General features: G+C 30.9%; 2 protein-coding genes and 1 long non-coding RNA gene across 6 annotated transcripts in view; 2 read left to right on the top strand and 1 right to left on the bottom strand.

The window, feature by feature from the left end:
* LOC127709317 (acidic mammalian chitinase-like) overlaps window positions 1–13,513 on the bottom strand; it is a 109,544-nt gene that overhangs the window by 17,487 nt on the left and 78,544 nt on the right. The gene's annotated exons all lie outside the window — the stretch shown is intronic.
* LOC127709319 (uncharacterized) overlaps window positions 1–13,513 on the top strand; it is a 143,684-nt gene that overhangs the window by 84,206 nt on the left and 45,965 nt on the right. The window lies entirely within an intron of this gene.
* Window positions 8,347–11,217, top strand: LOC127709323 (uncharacterized). The gene is made up of 3 exons (XR_007985596.1): window positions 8,347–8,382; window positions 9,860–9,920; window positions 11,096–11,217. It is a non-coding gene; the product is annotated as an uncharacterized LOC127709323 (long non-coding RNA).

Raw genomic sequence — 13,513 nt, 5'->3', positions numbered from 1 at the left:
TCAGAACATTTTGAAATAGGGATTTAAAATGTAAAGAAATGGTAGATAAATCTACCAAGCAGCATATATTTAAACATTTGTATTTTAAAACCGAGATCCCCAACTAAAAAAGTTGAACTGACTTAATTTTTTGTTAGATAAAAATAACAAGTAAAAGTCAATACAGGGACTTTCTATACTAACTTAGTATAGACTGTCCCTGGTCTATATTATTAACTTCCAACAATTTTCAACAATTTTGTATATTTCGATAAAATCAAAACACCGCTGCATGTAGCTGTTGAAGGCCTTTTAATGAAAGATTGCAAATGAGTTATTTAATTTTCCATCAAAAGACGCCGCTTACCAAAATGAATTAATTTATATATTAAACTTTATTTCTAACAGAAATTAGGGTTTCGTTTAGGATGTCAACTGTAAGCGAAGTGGAAATGGAGGATCAGTAAAGTGAAAACATTGAATACATCGGTCAAAGATTAATTTTTAATATTTTGCTGTATATGAATAATTGACAAAGTTAACATAAATTGATGTCATTAACTTTATTAGAATTATACATACATTAACAAGTTTTCTAAACCTTTGTTTATCTTCAGGTGGACTTCCTCTATTTCCTGGATATTCCCAATCCAAATCTAACCCGTCAAATTTATGCCTTCTAAGGAAATCGATGGAATTTCCAGCAAATGTGTCAATATCGTTTTCATTATCAACCACGGCTGTAAATGGACCAGACCCATGGTTCCATCCTCCAATGGCAATCAGAATTTTCAAATCTTGATTTGTTGTTTTTGCTGCCATTGTCCTCTCAAACATGCCTGTTATTAATCAAAATTACAACTCATAACGATTTATAATGACAGGTAACAATGACTTTCACCATCTAAACTTGATGCTGAAAATTAGTTTACATTGAAAAGATGTGTAACAAGTGATATATACTATTGTGTTCGTATCGAAGAAAAGAATCCGCTGAAAGTTTTAAATTTTAGCAAATAAAATCAAACTGAATACATATTTAGAATACATCATAAGATAGGAATTTCACCACACCATTCACTTGAAATGTAGAAAAAACATATGTTCGTATTTATTATATGACAGAAAAGAAAGCTTTACTGTCGTCCTTGCCTTATTGCAATTTCCATATGACATAATTATCTTAAGAATACATTAACATAAAGATATACTATTCTGAAACTTATTGACAACATTTAAATTATATAGTTCGTTTCTTAATTTCCGTTTCATAAAATCATGTAAATGTACTAAAAAGGGATGCAACTCCCTCTTATGGATATATAGCTCTTCGCCTGTTTCGGCATTTATACATCTTTGGGTTTCAAATATTTGTCTTAAACGTTCCTTGTGAGGGTCTTTTTCGGACGCATAAAATTCATAAAAAATATTGTTTCATTTTAGGCAACGATAATTGGTTTAACTGTTCTGATTAACTTCCTTTTTTTACTCGTACATGTTTCATATTTTTGGTTTGCCAAACATTTTTATTGTGAACGTACCTGATGTATGTTACTCTAGAAACACACATGTTGTGCACACTGAAATAATTTAGTTAGTTTTTCTATGCTGTACTTTTGACCTTTTGACCATGATGTGTTTTCGTCGTTCCATTCATACGGCTTGATTATGAGTCCACTAACTTTTCTGAAAGAGTAGATAATATGCGTACAGAGAAATGGGTCAATATCTTCTGGGAAATACTTAAAAGGATTCGGTGGGTACTGTGCCCAATTTGTGTAATAGCAAACTCTTTTGTACTCTGCCATTGCCTCACCTGTAAAAATATAATACAAAACAGAATTAAACGCTTAAAACAGATGGAAAATATGTTTCTCTTCATTCTACTTTTATGACGATTTTATAATTTGGCAAAAAAATTAATCTTGTGTTATTACAAAATGATACTTTTACAACATTAGGTTATGAGAATAAACGGTATACTTCTGCATTCGTATTTAATTGGATCTCTATGCATGCAAACACTTCCGGGTCACTTGATATCGTTTTCGGTATTTACCAGAGTCCGCATTGCTCAAGCTTTGGTTTAAGTGTTACCTGTTGATTACATATTTACGTTTTGTTTTTGTTTTGTTTTTTTTTGTTATTTGTTGCATTGCTATATAAAACAGGTTAATGTATGGTATTTTATTTAAACCTGAAATTTCACAATAACTGTACGAAATAAACTATAGGTCTTTAATGTCCTATATCGATTTACATTTGGCGTTACGAAGTCAAAAACAATGAATGTTTTATTAAATTTTGTTTTCCGAGTCCGCTTACACTTTATCCAATGAAGAAGGAAGTATCGATAATGAGTATCTTAATTTTTCTTTATATCAAATGTTTTCTGACGCAAACACTACTCATCAATTTAAAATGCTCAAGTTACAGGAATGGTATGAAAAATGGTTATTCAGGGAAATAGAAAACACTGGAGCCGAGAAAATAAATGAGGAATGTTAAAAACGTGTTAACATATACACACAAAAAAATGAAAAATAAAACATTACCAATTCCGTTCAGTACGAAAACTGCAATGAAGAGAGCCTGCATGCTATTCCTTTTGATCATCTAAAAAATGATAGAAAGAGTTGTATGTGAGGGTTTCAACAAATAATAAAACGGTCCATTATCCTTAAGGATGTTCGTTACTCTTGTTTCTGAATTTTTGTCAGATATTCGGAATCCTCTAGTTTTATCCCTGTAGTGCCAATAAAAAATTTGCAAGCTAAACCCTATTTTTCTTTTCATAATTTTATAACATATACTTTAAACCGCCATTTTTGAACATCTTATAAAATCTTTCTAAATTTTTCATAGTTTTTGAAATAAAAAAGATGTAAATGTTAAATTTACGAAAAATCTAGAGAGAATCATTTTCCGCCAAATTTTCAGTTAATTATAACACAAAAACAAGGACACGGACCTATCATTTGTTTCTGCTTTTTAAGTTCCATTATTCATATGCTATCAATTTATTACAGGCTTTTAAAAATCTTGTTATTTTGAAGTAGAGTAGCGAACATCCTTAAAACAGAACATTTTACAAAAAGGGATTTGTTTGGTAATCGTTCCTCGGAAGGCCGAAAAACTATTGAACAATTTAAAGTCTCCAGGTAAAAAACGTAATCTTTAACAATACGCCCTATTCCAGCTAAACGAACTGATGGTCACATATATTTGTTTATTTTGTCATGTCTACTTTCTAGTTTGATGAAATTTATTTATCATCTTTATATAAAAATCAAAAGATGTGGCATGAGTGCCAATGAGACAACTCTCCAACAGAAACCAAATGATGACGTCGACATTAGCAACTATAGTTCACCGTACGACCTTTGCCATTAGCAAAACCCTTACCGCAACTGCAAGCTATAAAAGGACCCGAAATAACAAATGTAAAACATTCCAAATGAGAAAATAACGGCCTAAATGTTTGACCAATTTGGTTCAAAAAGTGCAATTATTAAGTGCAAGTATTCTTAGAAGAAAAAAACCATTGAAAATAGAGTTTGTTTACTGGACACAAAAGTTTTGTTAAATATTTAAGACCGTCTTAACCTTATTTGTTGAAATACAATATTGCATCTTTAATCTGTTAAATAATATTTTGATTTGATTTTTTTTTTACTTTATTGTTACATGCATTTCAATTTTTTTTTTTTTTTTTTGTTCCAGAGATTTGCCCGAAGAATTGTTTCTTTGATGGATGCATGCATTATAAAAGAAAAATAATGATTGTAGCGAAACAAACGTTTCTCCACTGGATTCTTCAGTCGTCTGTTTGTTCGATTGTTCTGCCGTTCTTATGCACCTTGTATTAGCAACTCCTCATAACCAGAGGAAACATAGTCCAAGCCAAAAAGTAAAGATTTCCCTATTGCAGTTTGAAGCTGTTTTTGTAGAAATCCAGAAAATGAAAATTTAATTCAAAAAGTTACATTTCTCTATTATATTTTATTTTAAAAAAGTATTGTTTAACAAATTTCAAACTTGTGAAAATGTGAAGTGAAAATAACAGTTGTGTGGTTCGATGCTGTGGTGTGTTGCTTTCTAAATTGGTAGATATGTACTTATGGTATAAAAATAAGAAGATGTGGTATGATTGCCAATCAGACAACTTTCCAACATTGACCAAATGACGTACAATTCAGTAACAATTGGTCAACGTACGACCTCAAACAGTGAGCACTGTTTCGAGTAAGACTTTCTTGGTTAACCTTCTTCAGGAATGCTCATACACAACAAAATGAATGTCAAGGATGTATGAATAGAAAATATACTTGAATACGTCATATTCTTTCATTATTTTACATACTACACGAAGGAAATGCCAAAGTAAAGTAAACATCATGGAGTTCTATTCATAGTGTTTTCTGTAAGAGCCAGTATCTGTTAGCATTAAAATATGATGGGAACCTGTGGTCACAGATTTTCATAAAACTTTGCTAAATAAATGCTTAGTTATGTAGAAACATAATGGTCATAATAAAAAATACGGTAATTTTCATTGCAAAAGTTTAATTTCTTACACTTACAATTATATTCGAAATTTGAAAGATTTAAAGGTCATTTATATGGATATCATACACGAACAAGCGATCTATAAAGAGTAGCTACATTTCATCACGGCCTAAGTTTACTCAATTATTCATTAAGATAATACGAAAAATTTGATACAAAAAAAAATATGTGATATGAATATCCTGCCATAAAAATCTAACATTAAAATTAATTAAGTTTACATACCACTAAAAGGATAATAGGTAGTAAAATATGTAAAAATGGTCGTAAAATAAATAGATACATGTCATTTTGTTATTCATATGGAGCCAACCTCCGTTTTATATAGTCAGAAGGGAAATGATGTAATTCACGATTTCAAAATTATAGAAAGCATAAGTATGAACGGAATTTTCAAAACAGGAAAAGGACAATATGATTCAGTGAAGTCAAGGAAGCGCCTTCCTGATGATTAAAAGAAGAAGAAAAAAAAGAACGAAATTTCTGTCTTAGTCATAAATATGTAATATTACTCTGAGTATCTTTTCAAGTCCATCTTTTTATTTAAAAAAAATCACTATTTATACCATATTGTTAATGGTCCTTTAGATACCGTCACGATTTAAAATGATAAACTGTGATTACAAATTATAAGCCAGCGTTTTGATCCGTTGAGTAAACTTAGGCCGTGTTCACACTGAGGCTAAAACAAGTTTGAAACAAGTTTCGTTGAAATTTTTAACATTAATTATAAATAAATACAGCGTTAATTTTGGAAACGCTTGCAGCTATTAACTAACTTTTGAATATAGAATTAAATGCATGTCAAACAATTGATGAGTTTATTTCAAAGATAAAAACAATACGACTTGTGTACACAAAATATGTTTCACATGGGCAGTGTGAACGTGGCCTTATTCTCAAAGGATGATCAATTTAACACTGTAGTAAGATCTATTAAACCAAGAGTTCCAAATGGTGAAGTTGAAGTCATCCCTTCGTAAATTTTACGGACGCCCTCACGAGTTGGTTTACCGTTATGGAATAACCGTTTCACAGATGATGTCGGATATGTTACTTATATCGTAACTACAATACCCTCCCTTTTCACGAATGTGACTTACTGAATTAGACTATTTACCGGATTTCTAATAAAATAAGCAACACGACGGGTGCCACATGTGGAGCAGGATCTGCTTACCCTTCCGGAGCACCTGAGATCACCGCCAGTTTTTGGTGGGGTTCGTGTTGCTTAGTCTTTGGTTTTCTATGTTGTGTCATCTGTACTTTTATTTGTCTGTTTGTCTTTTTATATTTGGCCATAGCGTTGTCAGTTTGTTTTCGAGATATGAGTTTGACTGTCCCTCTGGTATCTTTCGTCCCTGTTTTGAATAACGTCTTTATCGTTACTTACACCGACTTTGTTTTTTTATAAATTAAAACATAACCAAATTTTCATTGTTATACAGTTATGAACACTAATTGTCCACAGAACCAGCTGGATATGTACAGAGTAATATCGTAGTCTTGGAAAGCATGTTTCATTTATAAGTAGAAATGTCTGTGAACTAGCTCTCTGTAACTGAAAGTTCTCTAGATCGGTAATCCATATTTTTTATTGTGCTTCGTGGCAATCTGATGAGTAAATTCATACCCGGCTGATTTTACAGATGGTTCATAATGTTGTGCTTATATATCGTTGTCCCGGTTCTAGGATAGAATTCAGTGCTTATATTCCTTAGGTGCCTGTTACAAGTATTAAAGGAGCCTGTAATTAAGTGGTTGTCGTTGGTTGCTGTGTAAATGCTTAGTTATGTAGAAACATAATGGTCATAATTAAGAAATTAAACTTTTGCAATGAAAATTACCGTATTTTTTCATTATGACCATTATGTTTCTACATAACTAAGCATTTATTTCGCAAAGTTTTATGAAAATCTGTGACCACAGGTTCCCATCATATTTTAATGCTTACAGATACTGGCTCTTACAGAAAACACTATGAATAGAACTCCACATCAATGACGTTTACTTTACTTTGGCATTTCCTTCGTGTAGTATGTAAAATAATGAAAGAATATGACGTATTCAAGTATATTTTCTATTCATACATCCTTGACATTTATTTTTTTGTGTGTGAGCATTCCTGATGAAGGTAAACCAAGACAAGTCTTACTCAAAACAGTGCTCACTGTTGGAGGTCGTACGTTGACCAATTGTTACTGAATTGTACGTCATTTGGTCAATGTTGGAAAGTTGTCTGATTGGCAATCATACCACATCTTCTTATTTTATACCATGAGTACATAGCTACCAATTTAGAAAGAACCACACCACAGCATCGAACCACACAACTGTTATTTTCACTTCAGAATTTTAAGGAAAAATATTTGTTGCATTACGTCGCCTTAACTGATTATGTAATGTATTTATAAAATTATTAAAAGAATTCCCGTAATTCAGTGTATATAAATAAAACAAGCATAAACTCAAAATATATCATCACATGAAAATCGGTACAGAGCAGTTTCTACAGTGCTATGTATGTTGTTTCATAATTCTTAAAATGACCTAACCTTTCCTCTACAATCTATATATTAAAATACAGTTCATCTTCCCAATATGATTAACTTACCATTCTACCACATTTTTGAAAGAGACGTAAAAAATGTTGTAAAAAAGTGTTGCGAATAAACCTACAAACACATCCATTACGATGCAAGGGGTAATGGCTAGACATTTTACTATCACATCTTCATACGTATATACATATTTAAGTTATTTTTTGTTTTGATAGTCCTTTTGGTGTGTTCTGCCCCTTTTTTCATATATATTTCTAATAATTTTGGACATTTTTGCAAATCATTTGTAGTCTTTGTTAGTAAAATCGAGCAACCTATATGCTGACACTTATTTTATCTTTTAAAAAACTCTTATGTTGAGGTAAAGGTTCTATTATTAGTATAACAAAACTTTGAGGTAAAGGTTCTATTATTAGTATAACAAAACTTTTCAATTTGAAAACGATTCAGTGATTGATCAATTTTTCATAGTTGATGAAATGTAATTTGACATTTGATCAAATTAAAAAAAAGTGAGTTGTTTTATCAAACACTTTTGGTAACACGAAAGAGAAAGAACAAATGTAAGAGTAAATTTCACGGTATATCATTTTCGCGTGACCAACAAAATTAAAAATTGCAAAAACCATGCAGTCTAACATGAAGCATAATAAAGCTTACTGTACCTGATCACAAACAGCTGCTTATTCTTCAACTTTGAAATGTCTGTATTTCATCTTTCTTTTTTCCAATCTTACTGAGTCTCCGCTGTCACTTTCTATTATACTATGTCTTATTTATAAACTAAATATTTCATAAATAAACAGTTTTGCTACACAAACACATTGTTTGCATGATAACGCATACTTTATTTCAGTGTCAATGCATGCTTTGGGTGAATATTAACAGTTGCAATTTCATTTTCTTAATTTCATCATACTATTGCTATAAAGGTACAACGTAAGGAAATTTTTGGGATGAAAATATCACTATCACTAATTTACTGAAATGTGACCACAACTTCAAATATAAAGTTTAATTAAGTGTCATTGAAAGATGTAAGGAATTCATAAAACATTAAATATCACAGTATATCACTTTTTGCGTGACTGAAAATCATAAAAAATGGACCTTGTCCATGAAATGAAAACACACTTCTGCTTTTGTTTTTTATCCCTACGTAGAAAAATGATTATATCTGTATACGCTGTCCTGCATGTGGGGGCGTTTATTTTAAATATTTAAGAAAGCATCCAGATTTCTCTTCGACATAAACAGACCTACACTGTTCAAGGTAAGACAATATTTATATTTTATTTTTTTAAACAGGGGCATTGTTTAACAAAGTTTGAAATTTGTTAAACAATACCTTTTTAAAATAAAATATAATAAAGAAATGTAATTTTTCATTTTCTGGATTTCTACAAAAACACAGCTTCAAACTGCAATAGGGAAATCTCTACTTTTTGGCTTGGACTATGTTTCCTCTGGTTATGAGGAGTTGCTAATACAAGGTGCATAAGAACGGCAGAACAATCGAACAAACAGACGACTGAAGAATCCAGTGGAGAAACGTTTGTTTCGCTACAATCATTATTTTTCTTTTATAATGCATGCGTATCCATCAAAGAAACAATGCTTCGGGTAAATTTCTGGAACAAAAAAAAACAAAAAAAAATAGAAATGTATGTAACAATAAAGTAAAAAAAATCAAATCAAAATATTATTTAACAGATTAAAGATGCAATATTGTATTTCAACAAATAAGGTTAAGACGGTCTTAAATATTTAACAAAACTTTTGAGTTCAGTGAACAAACTCTATTTTCAATGGTTTTTTTTTCTTCTAAGAATAGCTGTACCGCAATACGTATTCTGTAGAAATTGCACTTTTTGAACCAAATTGGTCAAACTTTTAGGCCGTTATTTTCTCATTTGAAATGTTTTACATTTGTTATTTCCGGTCCTTTTATAGCTTGCAGTTGCGGTACGGGTTTTGCTTATGGCATAGGTCGTTCGGTGAACAATAGTTGCTAATGTCGACGTCATTTGGTTTCTGTTGGAGAGTTGTCTCATTGGCACTCATACCACATCTTTTGATTTTTACATAAAGATGATAAATAAATTTCATCAAACTAGAAAGTAGACATGATAAAATAAACAAAAATATGTGACCATCAGTTCGTTTAGCTGGAATAGGGCGTATTGTTAAAGATTACGTTTTTTACCTGGAGACTTTAAATTGTTCAATAGTTTTTCGACCTTCCGAGGAACGATTACCAAACAAATCCCTTTTTGTAAAATGTTCTGTTTTAAGGATGTTCGCTACTCTACTTCAAAATAACAAGATTTTTAAAAGCCTGTAATAAATTGATAGCATATGAATAATGGAACTTAAAAAGCAGAAAAAAATGATAGGTCCGTGTCCTTGTTTTTGTGTTATAATTAACTGAAAATTTGGCGGAAAATGATTCTCTCTAGATTTTTCGTAAATTTAACATTTACATCTTTTTTATTTCAAAAACTATGAAAAATTTACAAAGATATTATAAGATGTTTTAAAATGGCGGTTTAAAGTATATATTATAAAATTATGAAAAGAAAAATAGGGTTTAGCGTGCAAATTTTTTATTGGCACTACAGGGATAAAACTAGAGGATTCCGAATATCTGACAAAAATTCAGAAACAAGATTGCGATCATCCTTAAGGATAATGGACCGTGTTATTATTTGTTGAAACCCTCATATACAACTCTTTCTATTATTTTGTAGATGATCAAAAGGAATAGCATGCAGGCTCTCTTCATTGCAGTTTTCGTACTGAACGGAATTGGTAATGTTTTATTTTTCATTTTATTTTTTTTTTTTTTTGTATATGTTAGCACTTTTTTAACATTCCTCATTTATTGTCTCGGCTCCAGTGTTTTCTATTTCCCTGAATAACCATTTCTCATACCATTCCTGTAACTTGAGCATTTTAAATTGATGAGTAGTGTTTGCGTCAGAAAACATTTTATATAAAGCAATACTCATTATCGATACTTCCTTCTTCATTGGATAAAGTGTAAGCGGACTCGAAAAACAAAATTTAATAAAACAGTTAGTGTTTTTGACTTTTTGATGTAAATCGATATAGGACATTAAAGACCTATAATTTATTTCGTACAGTTATTGTGAAATTTCAGGTTTAAATAAAATACTATACATTAACCTTTTTTTATAGCAATGCAACAAATAACAAAAAAAACAAAACAAAAACAAAACGTAAATATGTAATCAGCAGGTAACACTTAAACCAAAGCTTGAGCAATGCGGACTCTGGTAAATACCTAAAACGATATCAAGTGACCCCGAAGTGTTTGCATGCATAGAGATCCAATTAAAGGTGGCACGGTAGTATTTCCTGGCCCATAAGGGATAATGATAGCCTTTTTAGACTTTTCACCACATTCTAGCACTGCCCAAAATTCTACGTTCATAGTTTACTGAAGTACTTTCATTATAATTTTCAGAAATGAATTTGAATATGTATCATGACCGTTTACTTTTTTTTTGCTATCTTTAAAAACCTAAGGCCACTAGTGCTTTTAGGTCTTTTATCATGCAGTGAATACAAAATTTAAAAAAAATCTCAAAAATACATTTTCACCTGTATGTAAATATATTTCATATTTTGCTACACCTGATCCATGCCTCAGTTTGGGAAAGTATGTTCAATTGATACTGTATTTTTTGTCCAATCACACTGTTCAGATACATTGACATAAGTAGGGTACACAAAAGAGCAACCTGAATTCCGGAATGCAAATACTACCGTGCTACCTAAATACGAATGCAGAAGTATACCGTTTATTCTCATAACCTGATGTTGTTAAAGTATCATTATGTAATAACACAAGATTAATTTTTTTGCCAAATTATAAAATCGTCATAAAAGTAGAATGAAGAGAAACATATTTTCCATCTGTTTTTAAGCATTTAATTCTGTTTTGTATTATATTTTTACAGGTGAGGCAATGGCAGACTACAAAAGAGTCTGCTATTACACAAATTGGGCACAGTACCGACCGAATCCTTTTAAGTATTTCCCAGAAGATATTGACCCATTTCTCTGTACGCATATTATCTACTCTTTCAGAAAAGTTAGTGGACTCATAATCAAGCCGTAAGAATGGAACGACGAAAGCATATCATGGTCAAAAGGTAAAAAGTACAGCATAGAAAAACTAATGAAATTATTTCAGTGTGCACAACATGTGTGTTTCTAGAGTAACATACATCAGGTACGTTCATAATAAAAATGTTTGGCAAACCAAAAATATGAAACATGTACGAGTAAGAAAAAGGAAGCTAATCAGAACAGTTAAACCAATTATCGTTGCCTAAAATGAAACAATATTTTTTATGAATTTTATGCGTCCGAAAAAGACCCTCACCAGGAACGTTTAAGACAAATATTTGAAACCCAAAGATGTATAAATGCCGAAACAGGCGAAGAGCTATATATCCATAAGAGGGAGTTGCATCCCTTTTTAGTACATTTACATAATTTTATGAAACGGAAATTAACAAACGAACTATATAATTTAAATGATACCAATAAGTTTCAGAATAGTATAGCTTTATGTTAATGTATTCTTAAGATAATTATGTCATATGGAAATTGCAATAAGGCAAGGGCGACAGTAAAGCTTTCTTTTCTGTCATATAAGCAAATACGAACATATGTTTTTTCTACATTTCAAGTGAATGATGTGGTGAAATTCCTATCTTATGATGTATTCTAAATATGTATTCAGTTTGATTTTATTTGCTAAAATTTAAACCTTTCAGCGGATTCTGTTCTTCGATACGGAACTCAAAAGTATATATCACTTGTTATACATCTTTTCAATGTAAACTAATTTTCAGCATCAAGTTTAAATGGTGAAAGTCATTGTTATCTGTCATTATAAATCGTTATGAATTGTAATTTTGATTAATAACAGGCATGTTCGAGAGGACAATGGCAGCAAAAACAACAAATCCAGATTTGAAAATTCTGATTGCCATTGGAGGATAGAACCATGGGTCTGGTCCATTTACAGCCGTGGTTGATAATAAAAACGATATTGACACGTTTGCTGGAAATTCCATCGATTTCCTTAGAAGGCATAATTTTGACGGGTTAGATTTGGATTGGGAATATTCAGGAAATAGAAGAAGTCCACCTGAAGATAAACAAAGGTTTACAAAACTTGTTAATGTATGTATAATTCTAAAGTTAATGACATCAATTTATGTTAACTATGTCAAATATTCATCTACAGCAAAATATTAAAAATTAATCTTTGACCGATGTATTCAATGTTTTCACTTTACTGATCCTCTATTTCCACTTCGCTTACAGTTGACATTCTAAACTAAACCCTAATTTCTGTTAGAAATAAAGTTTAATATATAAATTAATTCATTTTGGATAGCGGCGTCTTTTGATGGAAAATTAAATAACTCATTTGCAATCTTTCATTAAAAGGCCTTCAACAGCTACATGCAGCGGTGTTTTGATTTTATCGAAATATACAAAATTGTTGAAAATTGTTGGAAGTTTATGAAATAGACCAGGGACAGTCTATACTAAGTTAGTATAGAAAGTCCCTGTATAGACTTTCGTTAATAACTTCTTTAACAGTATGTTCGATTAGAAGCATGGTTCACTCTTGGGATAAAAAAAAACATCTTATGAGCTGAAGTTGTATGATAAAAACGAAACTAAAATTAGTCGTTTGTTATATCAGCATATCTTTGATTTGAAATGTTCAGCCTTGATTAATTAATTATAACTCTGTTTGTTAAACTTTGACTTTATCGGAGAAGAAAACACATACAAAAATCTGTCATTGTTTACAATACACTAATATATACCTGATTTAGCGTTCGTTCGTCTCCTGTTTCGTCGTTTCTAGGATATAGCGGACTGTTGTGACCGGTTGTCTTTTCCCACGAACCATGAAGGTCATACGCCATTAAATTGATGAAATCCAGATAACTGTAATGGTAGAAATATTTTGATTCACTTTTCATAAATTAATTGTTTTTAAAGAATCAGTTATGCATTTCTAATGTATATTCGACTTTTATCTGCATATGAACTATAGGATTCCATTATTCTTTGAAAAAGATTAAAGATTTTCTTAAAAGGGAATCATTGCAATAAATCTCAAGTTAGTCCAGACTTTAACATAATCTTTAAAATACCTGCTATCATTACCTCGATGGACAGACGCGGTTCCTGATTAAGTACAAATGCATTATACCATAAGGGGTGGTTAAACAACTTATGTGGATACTCAACCCTCTTCTATATTTTATGATTTTAATAAGTAGAATGAAAAGGTTTATAGAAGATCGCTTGCACACTAAAGAATAGTCTATAAAATGTGCTGA

Source organism: Mytilus californianus, unplaced genomic scaffold (genome assembly GCF_021869535.1).
Source record: "Mytilus californianus isolate M0D057914Y unplaced genomic scaffold, xbMytCali1.0.p SCAF_7, whole genome shotgun sequence".
Lineage (NCBI taxonomy): Eukaryota > Metazoa > Mollusca > Bivalvia > Mytilida > Mytilidae > Mytilus > Mytilus californianus.
The sequence above is the reverse complement of the archived record's forward strand: the minus strand, read 5'-3'. Positions and strand labels throughout refer to the sequence as shown.